The following is a 14,718-nucleotide window of genomic DNA, read 5'->3' as shown; positions in this document are numbered from 1 at the left end:
TAGTAAGACTAGAAAACAGCAGACCAAAAGTACCATAACTTGAGTAAACTGTCTGGATCTGACATATTTAGGACATACTGAATAAAAGTATTTGAAAATTGAATCTATACTCTGACAAGAACCATCAAAAGTCACTTTTAATATTCTTCATTTGGTTCAGATATTTTGTATTTCCTGCCCTGTAATATGCTCTTCATTTTTAGAAGAAGTTTTAAAGAAAACATATAGGAGAATAGAAAAAAATCAAATTAATATAAACTAGTACTTTTTCTTATTATGGCTAATAAGAGATACTTTTTGTGCTTAATGAATAGAATCACCTTTCACCCATAAATGCACTCACTGACTACCAATGCATCACTGATAATTTATCTATGGCACAATAACTGTGACAATCCAGTTTGCTAACTGAAGACATGAGAATTCGATGGCTACTTCTTCATCATCAAAACAGGTCTTTTTAGGTTCTCCCAACTAAAGCAGATCCATTCCAAATTTCTTTTTGCCTCTAAGTGAAGGCCCTTTATTGAAGCATTACAGTCTTCTAATACTCAAAAATGGAAGACTGACATATTTTTATTTATTTTGTAGCCTTGTTAAAGATTTTGTAAGTCTTATGGCAAGACTCCCCCTCTAAGCTTCTGAGTTTTTAATCATTAAATTTGATTAAAAGTTGACCCCTCACACAAAGTTGACAAGATACTCACAGACCATATTTAAAAAGAATCAGAACACTCACTTTCAAAAAAGAGAAAATCAATAAAATATGTAAAAGAATCTATATGCAAATAAAAAATGTGTTACTCATTATCCTAATATAACATGAATGATTAAATTCTAAAAGGCATAAATATGTAAAAAGATATAAAAATAGAAATAAATGTGGATATTTTTCCAAACCCAGTGAAACATTAGTATTCATCTTAATTTAAAGCTGTGCTACCAGAAAGTTATTTAAAACTAAGCTGAATTTCAGCAGCAGTCCGAGAAATGGAAGGAATTAGAATGAGCTGTTAAAACTTGAAAATCAAGTATTAGATGCCAGTTTCCTCACTGACATGCAGAAGACAATGCAATAGGAACTAGGAGGCAGAGTAAAAATTTCAATTAAATATAAAAAAAAGACTGGATGTGGCACTGAGTGTCATGGTTTAGTTGATGAGGAGATCTGAGATTGTAGGTTGGACTTTATGATCTCAAAGGTCTTTTCCAACCTTTCATGCTGTGATTCTGTAAAGAAAAACCTCTTTACACCATGAGTCATTAAATATGGACCGGTCTCTCCAGAGATGGAGTGAAATCTTGCCCTTAAAAAACTGAAAGTTCAGCCGAAAAAGACCAAGGGAAATCTGGCTCTAGCTCTGAATTCAGCCCTTCTTTGGGCAAAAGGTTGGCCTAGATGATCCCCCAAATACAACAGCAAGATGTATCTGCCTGCCATAGTATTTTTATGGTTCTAGACCTAAAATGGTGAGGTTAATCCTATCTCAGTAATATTTTTTATTCAAAATGTAAAGCTATTGTCTGTTTCAGAAAAGCTGATTTTAATCAAATTGCACCTAAGCTAAAAGAGATCCAAACAAAGCTGTAACTCATGCATTTGTCAGACAGATTGGAAAAAAAATAACTTGTTGCAATGATTTATTGATGTTGTTTTTGGGAATAACAAAACTGGAATCAAAAAGATGGGTTCAGAAGAACAGATAAACACTATGAAAACACCAAATTCTCAGAAGGAGAAAAAAAGTTTAAGATTTTATGAACTCCAAAAGAGATTATATGAGGTTCAGAAACTGTAAGCCCATGTGCATTTGACTTTGATCATATACTAGATTCTGCTCAAATGTATTTGCTTGTATCTACATAAAATCATAACAAAGTGCAGTGCACATCAAACAGATTTCGACCTTCAGTTCACCTGCACCTGCTATGCAACAAAGTGCTTTTTCAGCAGCTTGCAAATCCAGATTTTTTCCAAAGATTTCAACAATGCTTCATGTGCTGAAGAAAGAGACAGACAGTCATGTGTGTATAGGATGCAAAAGGCCTACAATCTTAAAAATTTGGTGTAAAAATTAGAGCCCTAAAGACTGCATTAATTATTCATTCATTTCCCCATCCAGAACCAGGCATGATCTCAGGGATGAAAAGTGTAGTACAAAATTTAGACACATCTTTCAAGTAGGAAATATCTGCGCACATGTAAGAATTTAAGGCAACTTTAAAATCACAAAATCTAGTGTGACTCAAGGTTTTAAATGCAGTGCTGAAATAGAGATGCTAATTTCAGCTCATAAGTGACCTCTTGCTAACATACATCAAAGTTTGATTATGGCCCTGGATCACAGCACGTTGTACCTGGACACCTTATATAATCACATCACTCTTGAATTTATCAGCTCTTCCTCCCTGTCAAGTTCTAAGCAGTTCACTTTATTTTTTTTTCAGTATTTTCTCAAAAGCATTTAGGACAGTGGAAAGTTAAAAAATAGCTTTGATTTGTCACTTCTCTTTTAGTGAACAATGAAGCAAATTGAACTATTTTCCCAGGGATTTGTGTTTCTACCTACGACACATCTGCTTTGTGGCGTCTTGTTTACCACTTTGCTTCTTGCCTACCTTGTGTGTATTTCTGGTTCTTCCTATGCCCTTTTCCCACCTATCACCTTGGCAGGAGTGAACAGGAATTGCCAGGGTTCAAGTCAACCAAAGTCATCCTAGAATTCAGAAAGAATAAATAATTCCTGAGCTTCTGAAGAAGCTTTTCTTTCAATATGGTATACATTTTTCTTTCTACTTATTTGTGAATTTTAAAAACTCAGAACCATATATTTGTTTTGAGCTCTGTAGTTCTGTGTCAAATTTAGTTTAAACTGACCAGCAGGTAAAGGGTTATTAGAGAAAAGGGAAAGACAGATGGATAAGTGGTTGCACAAACTCTTCTTAATGAAATTGGACTAAAAAGAAGAAAAGATAAAAAAACCTCTACATTTTGTGGACATTCAAAATCATATCTTCAGCACTCAAACTCCTAGATACTTTGTAAAATGTCTTTTAAAATTATCTTTGAATAAGAAATACCCCCTTTCAAGCCATCTAAAACAGTCCCAGAGGACAGAATTCAGTTTTATGAATTTCTGTTGTCTGAGAAATTCAAGCATGGTTTGCCTGCAATTGCTCTGAGAGTAGGGTCTTTTAAAATCTTTTCAAAGTAAAAAAGGAGAAGACATGGGAAATTAATATTATCTTTAAAATATTTTTTATAAATGTGGAATTGGTTCTGACTTACAGTTTTGAGTTTTGAGGGTAAAAATTCAGTGGTTTTTCCTGCAAAGATGAACTGAAGAAAGAAAATAGGTAAAAGTAGGTAATGAACTCAATTCAAATCCAATACTAAAGATACTAAACCTGATAAATGTCAAATTTGGATGCAAAGTAAGCAATTTTCTTATGCAAAAATTCCCAGTAAAAGTTTCAAATTAACATAAATTTAAGTCATCACTTTTAGAGTCCTTTTCTTCTTGGAATCAGGCAATGTTCACTCCTAACACTGCCTTTCTCCATTTTTTGGAAGTTGATATTTGAATTAGAGTGCTTCTATAAATTCATGGAGTTTGGAGTTGTACGTACTAATCAAGGATGGATTGTCTTAAGCTCTGAAGATGAGAACATACAGAGGACCTTCAGGCAATAATTTAATGCAACTACTATTCCCATTCCAAAATGTGATTCTGCTGAACTGAGATATTTCTCTGAAAAAGGAGAATTCTACACATCTTTGTCCAATACAGAGGAAATTCTTCAATTACTACAGATCTCCAGTTTAAGATTCATAAATGTCATGGATATACCCAGAAGCTTATTAGCAGCTGTATAGGACTAACATGAAACTAAATTCTACCAGAGATAAAGCACATTGTTGAATACATTTATTAATCTTCCATGAAGATAACTGCACTACCCAAAAGCAATAAAAAAGTTATTGAATGCTATAGTTAGTTTGACTAAAATCCTATTTAAGAAAAAGTTTTATCTTACTTGTCTGCTGTTTTTATAAATTGAATTTGAAAATGTCCTAGACAGAAGTAGAAAAATCTTCCAGACTAATTGCTGCACCTCCACTTTAAGGTCAAGCTCTGGAGAATATAGGCATCTTATTTTGTCACAATTTCTTTTCAATCATATCTAGTCAAATACTGCCATAACTTCAAAGAGAAAGAAAATGATATGTTAATTTATTCCATCACAGACATACTGGACAGAGGTTTCAGACTCTAGAGGTTCTTCCTGGTGATGAAGCTGTCAAAACCTTGCTAGAGTTTCTTCACTCCTAAAGGAATGAAGATGTCTGATAAAATCAAAACATATTTGTAACTGTATAAACTTTGTTAAGGAAGAAGAAATGTTGGTGTTTTTTTCAAATTTCCATCTCATCATTCTTTGTGAAGAGGTATGCAATTATTTGTTTGAATATTTATTAGCTCCCAAAATAATTGAAAGAAAGTCCAAATTGGATATGAAAAAGAAATCCAGCTTTGAAAACTTGGAAATAGCAAAGTAGGTCTGTCAATCACTGTCTTCAAGTTCGTTAAAAATACAGTACAAAAGTCAACAGTGGCTGCTTTTCATCTAAGAAAAATTTTTTTCCAGCACTTACCTGGCTCTGAACTTCTAACCAAAGAATTAACTCAGTACCAGAACTATTTCTTAGCTTTTATTTGACTTATAAAATCTGGGAAGCAGCACAATTCTGTGATAACTCCGGCTGAAGAGAAAAAAAAGAAATAAACCCCCCAAAATCCTGAATAACTACAAGACATAAAAAACCCAGATGAAAAGAACAATAACAAAACCAAAACCTGATTCTTTGGTCATGCCTCTGACAATAAGAAGACATGAACTCTCTGTTTTGCACAACAAGCTATGGTTTTGTATGTGCACACATCACACAGCTACTCATTCTGTTTAGAAATTAGAATGCAACCAATATTTAGATAAATATCATAGGTTTGCTGGCATCTTTCTCAGGCTGTAAAAGGTTATTAACATCAGTAATAGTACAACATATACATGTAAAAAGTGTATGTAAAAATGCAAAAACCTTTTTCTACTCTTTTGTTTTCCAATGCTGATTCTAATTTGCTTCCTTTTTTACTGTGCTGCCCCTAAACCATTGGTTAATATTCCCTATAATTACAAATACTGTGTCCTTCACTTTTTTGAATACACCAGAGGAAAACCAAAACTCTATAATCAAACATAAATATATAAGTGTATGAAGAAAATTTGCAAAGCTTAAGCAGCCTTGTTAGGCACATGTCATTAAAATGCTAATCTAAAAGAAATGGTGAAGTTAGGATTAAATGAAGTTGCTTAAAGCATGAATTATGCAGTTTGTCAAAGTCACTGTAAAGTTAAGAAATTTCACAGGAGTCGGTTTGAATTATTAATAGTATATACTTGACTTCAGCAGTTGTCCAGGGAAATAGTGGTTTTGGTCTGAATGATTCTGACTGTAATTTATGGGTTTCAGAAGCAGACTGTCCTCAGCATATTCTGAAGTTACTGACTTATATAATACATCTAGGAGGGTGTTCAAAAATCTTAAAGGCAGTGTATATGTTCTATGGCTGTTGTTGATCTACTGGAAATAGCAGGGATATTAAAAAAATATCTTCAGTAATGGCATTCAAAGTCTGTCTATTCTTTTCATTAAAAATCCATGTATGTAAATCAGAAGTTTTAGAAAGACTGATAAAAGTAAAATGTCAGGTTTGCACATTTTTTTACAGACAGTCCTTTGGAAGAATGAGGATTTCAAAGATGATAAATGATGACTATTATGAATATGGGGTTGTATGGTGAATTTCCTGACGAAAATTAATTTCCCGGATGATAGTTACTGTAAATGAGTAGCATAAACTGTGCATCTTCAGAAATATGACTTCAAGGTGTGCATGAAATTAGGAAGGAGTTTTATGCACATTTGGAGTAATAGGACAGTGCATGCTATTTATGCCTTTCTCAAGAGGCAAAGACACAATTTTAACTTACAGGAAAGTATCATCACAATAGCAAATGAAAAAAAAACATTGAGGACTTGAGGTTAGCCAAATTATAGTCTCACATGTAAGTTATGTCACAGACAGTACCTTTCCTGGTTGAAAACTTTTATTACTTTATCATCTACACATTCTCAATAATGTTACTATCTCAAATGAAATGCTTTGTGAAAAATGCTACATTAGTAAACTTTGTGATTAACACCCATCTACTCAGAAAAAAACCAAATTCTGCAATATTAACTTAATTTCAGAAATGATAATGCCATTGAAGTGAACTGTCACGGGTTTACACTTTTAAGTTTTGTCACCAGCCCCCTGTTGGAAAACTGTTGACTAGAAGTCTCAGACTGAAGATGGGATATAGGTGATTCATGAAGGAATCAGAAATACAGCTGCGTGGCAATCAGTCAGCCAAAGAAACAACCAAACAGATAGTAAAGCAGCAAAAAATACTGCAGTTAAACTTTTAAAATGAATTTCAAATATTTCCCTGTTAAAATGAAAATTATTGAGATGGAGAGGTATTTTTATTTTTAATCAAAAGAGCAGGGAACTGAATCTTTTGTGATCACACTGAGCTGTCTTTCAATCATTTCTTTCTTTGGGTGTAAGCATATTTTCCTGTTGCTAACTCATGTAACTCGAGATTCTTAGTTGCATTCCAAAGTTGTCTAATATACAGCAGTATTTATGTATTTATACCTTATTCCTTAAGGCTGCTGGGTGATGGGGCTCCTTTTCATTCAGACTGAATAGAACAGATGGTGATACACTTAGATTTATTTTATTTTGGCTTTTAAATGACCTCAGTATAATAGCAGTTTAGTTTACTAGGAAGTGAATTTATGATGCATTCAAATTAATTGCTAAATATACGTATTTCTGTTCTCAATAGATAAAATTTTCAGTAGGTTTTTTTTTCCTTTAAGTAAAAATTTTGAGGATTTCAGCTATTTAAATTAATGGGAGTGATTCAGAAAAAGGCACTAATGTATTCTCTTGCCTGAAGCATGGCTCCACATTATGAAATGATTGACCAAAGTTCCAGCTTAATGCATTCTTGCTACTCTCAGTCTCTGTTATGAGACTGCTGTCTGAGAAGCACTTGCCTCCATAGGTTTTTTTTCAGTCTGCCTTTTAGTTGTGTACTTGCTTGAAAAACCCTGGAAACGTGACATTCCACAGATAGTACTAGCATATTTCTCTAGGGAAAAAGAAAAGCCCCAAACCAGACATACTGAAGCCCAAGTACTCTTAATTCATTGTTTTCCCAAACAAGGATGCTTGCTATTCACCTCTCAACAATGCTATCTAGCCAGGAAAGCAAATAAGGAGGCTGAAAGGAAGAAAAACAATACTGTGCAAAAATACTAGACATATTTATGATTGCAATGTGGAGACAGGATCAAGTGGAGGTGAAGGAGATAGAAGGTTTTGTGTTCCTTCCTAAGGTCGGTTCCAAGCTTATTTCGGCATTTTTTGTTAGACACCACAAGAAAAAGAATAGAAACAAAAAATTGGTTTCTAAGTGAATGAATATCGCATCAGTAATTTCAGAGTGACCTTATTTTAACAAAATGATACTTTCAGGGAGTGGTGGCTTTTAATTTGAGAATAGTAGGGTCCCTACCCACTAGATCTTCAAGTATAAATCTTATTTTATACCTCTATTAAGAATAGCTAAAGCAGATATTGGCACCAAGCCTGTCACCACAACACTGAAACACAAAGCTTTAACTGAAATATAAAATCTGCTGCACCTCTCTGTTGAGATTCTCATCAGATTAAAGTGACTTTAGTAGTTGCTGGCTTGATTATTGAGATGTTAACTATTTTACTGACTTAATTTTAATATATATTAATATATTAAATATATAAATTATATAATTCAAACATATAAAAATAAATTTAAATATACTATAGACATATTAATATATTTCATATATTTAAATAATATAAATATAAATATATAAAATAAACATATTATATAAATATATAGGGATATAAATATAAAGTAAATATAAAATAAAGAAATATATAGATATATTTAATATATATTAATATCCCATCAAATGAATGAAAGTTACAGAATAGCTCATGTTACCTTATAGAAGCAGCAGAATTAAACTGCCTTATCTTACTGGTTTTTCAGGTAGACAGTGAATTGAAAAAAGTCATCTTAATTAAAGACAGATCTGAAATACACAAGAACAAAAGAAACAAAATGCTAGTACTTTCAATTTCAATTGGTGAGTATTTCTGAGATAGGAAACTATTAAAAAAAATTAACTTGTGGAAGATTGACAGAATCACAATGGGAAGAACACATTTTTTTCCTTAATGCTGTAAATAATATCATTATTTCCTCCTTTTTTAAATTGTGTTTTTGACTGAAGAAGTGGCAAAGCCCCTCCCAGCTACTAACACATATTGCTTCACTTTAGGGCAGACTGAAATTAGATATGTTTCTTCGGTAAACAGGACAGGACACAGAGAGAAAGGCATTTCCCTCTTGGATAGAATTAATTAAGTATCCAAGTTATAGATATGCAGACATTTCTCTGGGGAGATTTATGTTGATCTCCAAGTCACATGAAAGACAAAAGTTCTCTATCTTTGTTCAGAGAATGCAGTTGCTCACATTTGCTCATGTCTGAAAGCTCAAGTTAAGAACACCTAGGAAAAATGCAAATGCTTAAACTGTTATCATAACAGTAAAGTTACTTCATAGGACCATGTTCCTGTGTTAAAGAGAGTCTTCTGATTAAGCAGCATGCAGAATGCCCTACTTCTTAATTCTTAGTAAAAATGTGTGTGTACGGTGTGTCCCTCTCTCTGTCACAAACAGGAAGGTAGACATGCATCATTTGAGAATTTATATCATTCATGGAGAAAGAACAGTGAAAAAAATCATTATGTACTGTAATGTCTCTTGCTGGTTTGTGTTAGGGAAATGCTGAGAGACAAATAGAACACAATATTTATAAATAATTCCTCAATGCTTATTTTTATTTTATTTTATGGTAGATGTTCTAAGACATTCCAGGCAGAATTGGACTATATGCTGCTAGGTATTCGATAGATTTATGACAAAGAGCCTTCCCTGTTGAAATTTACAATCTAATTATGAGAGAAAATAGATGGGTACACTGTCCTGAAACAAGTAAATTGTGGTTACACAACTATGGATCTTGTTTTATTATGCCTCCTGTCATAATAGGTTTCATATTTTTTCTCAACTACATGTCTTAAAAGAAATAAAGTTGTAATTACCCTGGCACAAAGCTACTATTTAAGAGAAAGGACAGAATATTAATATGCAGCTTCTTGTTTTGATTTGTTCTGCTTTAGTATCAAATTTAATAAAAAAGAAATAAAGAATTAAGAAAGGTAAAGGAAAACATAGGAAAAGGAGGGATTCCTTGAATGAATATGTGATTCAAAATCAAAGGGTATGCTAAGAAAAATAAATGTTCCAGGAATTTCTACTGGGAGAAGAAAAGACACATAAAAGTTTATTTTGGATCAAAAATAGATCTAATTTTGCTTTCCTTTATGACATTATCAAAATTCAACAGCCTTCTTCATATATCATTTCAGCATGGATTGTTCACCAGTCACTGTCTTAAAAATTATAAACCCAAATCCAAAATAATCCCTTATTTTTTAATAAAAGACACAAAAATTTATTCTTAATAAAAGACAATCATGGACTAGCTAAAATATTATCATGTTACCTATTCTTGTTTGCAACCTGCATAATCAATTGAAAATTTTAGGCAAACTCACATAAAGTAAAGGTTTTTTGATGCAGGATAGCATTCCTATATAGAATATAGAGCTTTGGAACTGGAAGAACACCTTTTAAAATGGACTGTTTTATGGTTTCATATGATAGTTATTGACCTTGGGAATAAAAAAGGCAGCAAAAATATAAGTCTAACACCAGAAAATAAGGGGTTGAGTGTGTATAAAAACCCCTTATTATTAAAGGATTTCTGTAATAATTCCTTTACTTCCTTTTCTCTCATATTTGATCTGGAGTAATATTTTTGTTGGTGCTGTATTTTTGGTTTTTTTTTTTTTTCCCAACATGTAGGCTACCTTCTAGTTTACAATGTACAATGGAATTTATGTTTGCAGTCCACATATGTTTTGCAAGAGAGTAATTACTATTTTTGTATCCTTAACAATATATTCAGTACAAACATGGAAAGGGAAATGGAATATAACACATCAAACACCACTTCTGTGAAATGGAGAAAAGAAGACAAGTACTGAATTAAAATGGACTTATAGATCAATCAAAACTTTATGTGTACAATTTTATACAACAATGTATATTGACAACTTGTAAAAATATTCAAGATATCCAAAATGGAAGTAGAATAAGAAAAGGGTTTGTTACAAAAAAAGAATGAAGATTCTTATTAGAATAATATGTATTAAAAAATTAATATTATTTAGAAAACTATATGTAAATTATCTAGATAAAAGGAAAAAAGTAAGACACTTTATTCTTATAGGAAAATATCATAGATATATTTGGTCTTTTATGAAATTCTCAATTCTCACCAGCCTCTTTCATATGATTTGTTCTTTCTATGGTATTTTAGTTGTCCTCTAAAAGTTTTAATCTAAATATCTAATTTGCATTCAATTTCATTGAATTGAAGAGTGATTGCAATTGAAAACAGTGCAAATGGTCTTCTTCCTTTTCAATGTTATTAGGTTTTGTGATGATAATAATAAAGATATAGAACTGTCAGTTTCAATGAGATTTTTACTTAGATTTCAGGATACAATGATCCAGTGATGATGTTTAACTGAAGAACTACCCATATAGACTGTTCTGTAGTAGTATTATTTCTACATTATAAAGTTTTCAAAACATTTCCAGAGAATTTTTCATTTAAAAAATGTATTCTATTATGATTCTTCTAATTAAAAAATATTCACAACCCTCCTTCTACGACATAAGAATTTTCTTCTGTGACAGAAGATTTTTCTTTCTAGTTATTTTAGGAGGTACTAAAGACACAGCTCAGCCTGCTTTCTACAGCATTATGGGTAACATTCAGAGAATGTCAGTTGGGACATCTAAATTTGCCCACAAAAAAAAAAATATGAGAAAGAAAGGTACTAATGAGCTTTACAAAAATGACCAATATGTAACCAATGTACAAGATAGATCCTACAATAAAAGAAGAATATGAAGAGTATCATTTTTTTTTTTCCAAACAGTAACAAAATAACCAATGTTTTTTGTGCTGGATAAAGCACTGAATAACCATTTTATTTTTACTGAATGACCAATTATTTAACCTGGACCAGCACTAGATTCTCTGCAAATGAAAATGCAAAATTACTTATTACATTCTTTGAACAACTGTGTGACATGCATTTTTATAAACCAGATCATTAGAGGGAATATAGTTTTAGACATGTAGATTAATCTTATATTAACAGTGTTTTTTAAATGTTTATAAAAGTACTTGAGAATTTGGAAAGGCTAGCAATGGAGAATATTAAATTTAAAATGGATTAGCTTTTAGTAATTACAAATGAGACTGTTTGCAGACAATTAGGTACTCTGAACTTCAGGGAAAAGTGTATAAACCAAAGATGGTTGAGTTGCAGTCCTCTCTATGATGAAAACTTTTAAAAATCACTGCTTAATCTAAAACATCCATGTTAGTGTATACAAAACAATAATTGGATCATCTAATGCAGAGACAATGAAAACAGCAACATAAACAAAGGTAATCTGTCTTCCAAACTGTATAATTACCAAGAATGTCAGTGCTTGAGGTTTGAATTTATCAGTGATTGCACTTTGTCTCTCATTCATGGCCAAATGATGCAGAGAACCTGTTTACTGAGAAAATTATTGAAGTAAGTGAAATGAAAACTTTATTCCAGCTATTTTGCAATAGGAAGCACATACCACTGTAGTTTTTCTAAACTTAAAAAGCACTCAGGTTTATAATTCAATCATTCTCCTAGATGAATGGAAAATGAGACATGCAATATTCTGGTTTATAAATTTAGGTTTTCCCCATATGCTAAGCAATCCCCTGCTCTATGAATTCAGAGATTCATAATTCTTTTATTATTCATAACTATTCAGAGGTCTAGATCTATAAATCACAGCATGTTGATCCATCATCATATGGCTCCATCTAGACTTGCATTGCCTCTCTTGTTGGCAGCACTGCACCATTGCCTTTCTGGTGTTCCATTGAGAGCTTTCATAAGGTGCAGGGGAAATTGTCTCCTTAATATAAAACTGATTGCAGAATAAAGATGATATAAAATCAGCTGAAAAATTTTTGACAAGAGTTTCAGAAAGAGATTAAATGGTCCATAGAACTAAAGCAGAATTGCAGTGCTCCTTGCATCACAGAAATTTCTGAGCCAGTTCTCTCTTCTGTCATCCTTCATCTTACCTTTCTGACTTGTATTTTCTACTAGGATAATGAGTGCTGTGTGCATTCTAAGGTGTTTGGGATGTACTCATTAGAGTAAGACCTTTCAAAATATTAAAACCTTTTGAAACCTTTCTATCTGAAATCTCTGTACTCTGTCAGCCTTCCCAAACAGTCAGAAAGAAAGCTAGACAGGAGATCATCATGATTGCTTTGCCTGCCATGCAAAATGTAGATTAGTGTTTTAGTTCATACCAGGAGTGAGGTATTGCAGTAGTCATACCCACTTAGTGTATATTGGTTCAAATTTCAGATGTGGATATAAAGCCTGGATTTTGAGTTTGGTTTTGATAATGCAGAACCAGATTATGTTTTCTAAAAGCACAGCTAATGATGTCAAAACTCTCATTTAGTCAAGAGGAGTAAACAAAATACAATATAAACTAAAACCACGCAACATGTATGTAGTAGTGACCTCACCTCCATCTCCCAAAAGAGCCATTTTATTGGGCTGAAGTAGAGCACCTTGCAAGTACTTTGATGAGAAGGAATAATTTCAGACTGAATTTTAATTAAAAAACTGTCCTGGTTGAAGTGATATTGTGGAATGATTTATGGCAAAAGCAGTATGTCCCTTCAGTTAAAAATATATTTCCATAACATATGTAACATACTGGAATATAAAGAAAAGCATTATTTTACACCTTATTATTTTAAGATGATCAGAGACACAATTCTCAGTTCACATATTGGATGGTTTCAAGTTGTGGAATTAATTATCAAATTATGTCAAACAGCATAGATATAACTCTCAGTTTTACTTTATCTAAAATCCACTTACAAACTTTAAAATAAGCATGATCACTTGAGCATGATTGGTTTTTTAACCAATCAGGGTTTAATTTCTTCAGTAATCTATATTTTGCACAGGCAGCTAGTCACCAAAGGGAAAGGAAGTTAATTAACAAGAATTGTTCCCAGAGCTCCACAGATATAATTAATAATGTAGGTATTCACAGACACAAATGATGAAGAGGAGTACTGAATTGTCTTATATGAAAAATGAGGGGTACAACCCTTCAGTAACAGTAGTTTTGGCAGAGAGCATCCTACTTTGTAAAAGAAGCTCTTAATACTTTTACACCCAGGAGAAAACATACAATGCTCTATTCAGGTTTTGGAAAGTTATTCTCACACCCACACAATTCAAAGAATGGCACTTAGAATAAGGTAATGGTTTTGAACATTAGCTTGTAAGTCTTTGCATCGGGTAAACTACAGGATAGTAATTGAACCTTCAATAGCTATTGATCTGTGTCTAGCGCTTGTCCACACACAGAATTCTACTCTCCCTCATCATTTAAGTGTTGTATTAGGTAAAGATGGATGAGGCAGTTCATCTGAGATCTGGACACTGCTTACTCTTTAAATCACTTCCTATTCCTGGTAAGAAATCTGAAACTCAATATATGCCTTATGGGGTACTTGGGTTTTTTTTCACTTCTGTAATAATTATGCCAGAAGTATTCTTTACTTTAAATAGCACAAAGTGCTTTAAATGAACAGTCTTAGGTAAGTGGGTTTGCTAGTCTCACTAGGCTAGTGAGCTAAGGCATAAGCAGTGCTGATTATAAATCAACCTTTCAAACAGCAGCAGGAAAGCATTAGCAGGTGCATGTATGTGAACACATTGCAGCCAAGACAGAGTAGATCATGTGGTGCTATTGCTCCTGAAATGATAAAGCACTGGAGTGATGCTCCATTACAAGCATCAGACTAAGATATAACCTCAATCATCTGAGCAGCTACTCAATCCAAAAGATATAAAACATACCTTGTGCAAAATGCAAGCTATTCCAGAAAATGTGGGGGTGCTGTTGTTATTGAGCATCAAAATTGGCAGCATATTAAGTAGTACTAGTATTTCAAATTCTTTCTTATTCTGAATTGCAAGGAGAGCAATTTAAAATGTGTGATACTTACAGGTAACTGCTCATGAAGGTTAAATTAGAGAATTGGAATAGAATGTGTCCCCAGAAAGGGGCCAACCTCTGATATATCTGCTGACATCATACAAAAGATCTGTAGCTTGAAATCTGGAGGTAAAAGAAAAGCCATTTATACAGGAAATGAATATATAAGTGACATGACAGCAATCTCTTCAGGAGAGCCATGTCATTAAGGTAACAGAAGTGACCTTGGCTGTAGGTATAATAGAAGGAAGA

At 32.7% G+C, this 14,718-nt stretch overlaps 1 protein-coding gene across 5 annotated transcripts in view; it reads right to left on the bottom strand.

Annotated features, from left to right (window-relative positions):
* Positions 1-14,718, bottom strand: part of MGAT4C (MGAT4 family member C) — a 326,567-nt gene that overhangs the window by 195,364 nt on the left and 116,485 nt on the right. The window contains exon 3 of one of the 5 annotated variants that reach the window (XM_066549702.1): positions 8,170-8,260. The exons of the other annotated variants lie outside the window; for them this stretch is intronic. The gene's annotated coding sequence lies outside the window, so the exon portion shown is untranslated. The remainder of the gene's footprint in view (positions 1-8,169; positions 8,261-14,718) is intronic. 5 annotated transcript variants of the gene reach the window in all.

Source organism: Molothrus aeneus, chromosome 5 (genome assembly GCF_037042795.1).
Source record: "Molothrus aeneus isolate 106 chromosome 5, BPBGC_Maene_1.0, whole genome shotgun sequence".
NCBI lineage: Eukaryota > Metazoa > Chordata > Aves > Passeriformes > Icteridae > Molothrus > Molothrus aeneus.
The sequence above is the reverse complement of the archived record's forward strand: the minus strand, read 5'-3'. Positions and strand labels throughout refer to the sequence as shown.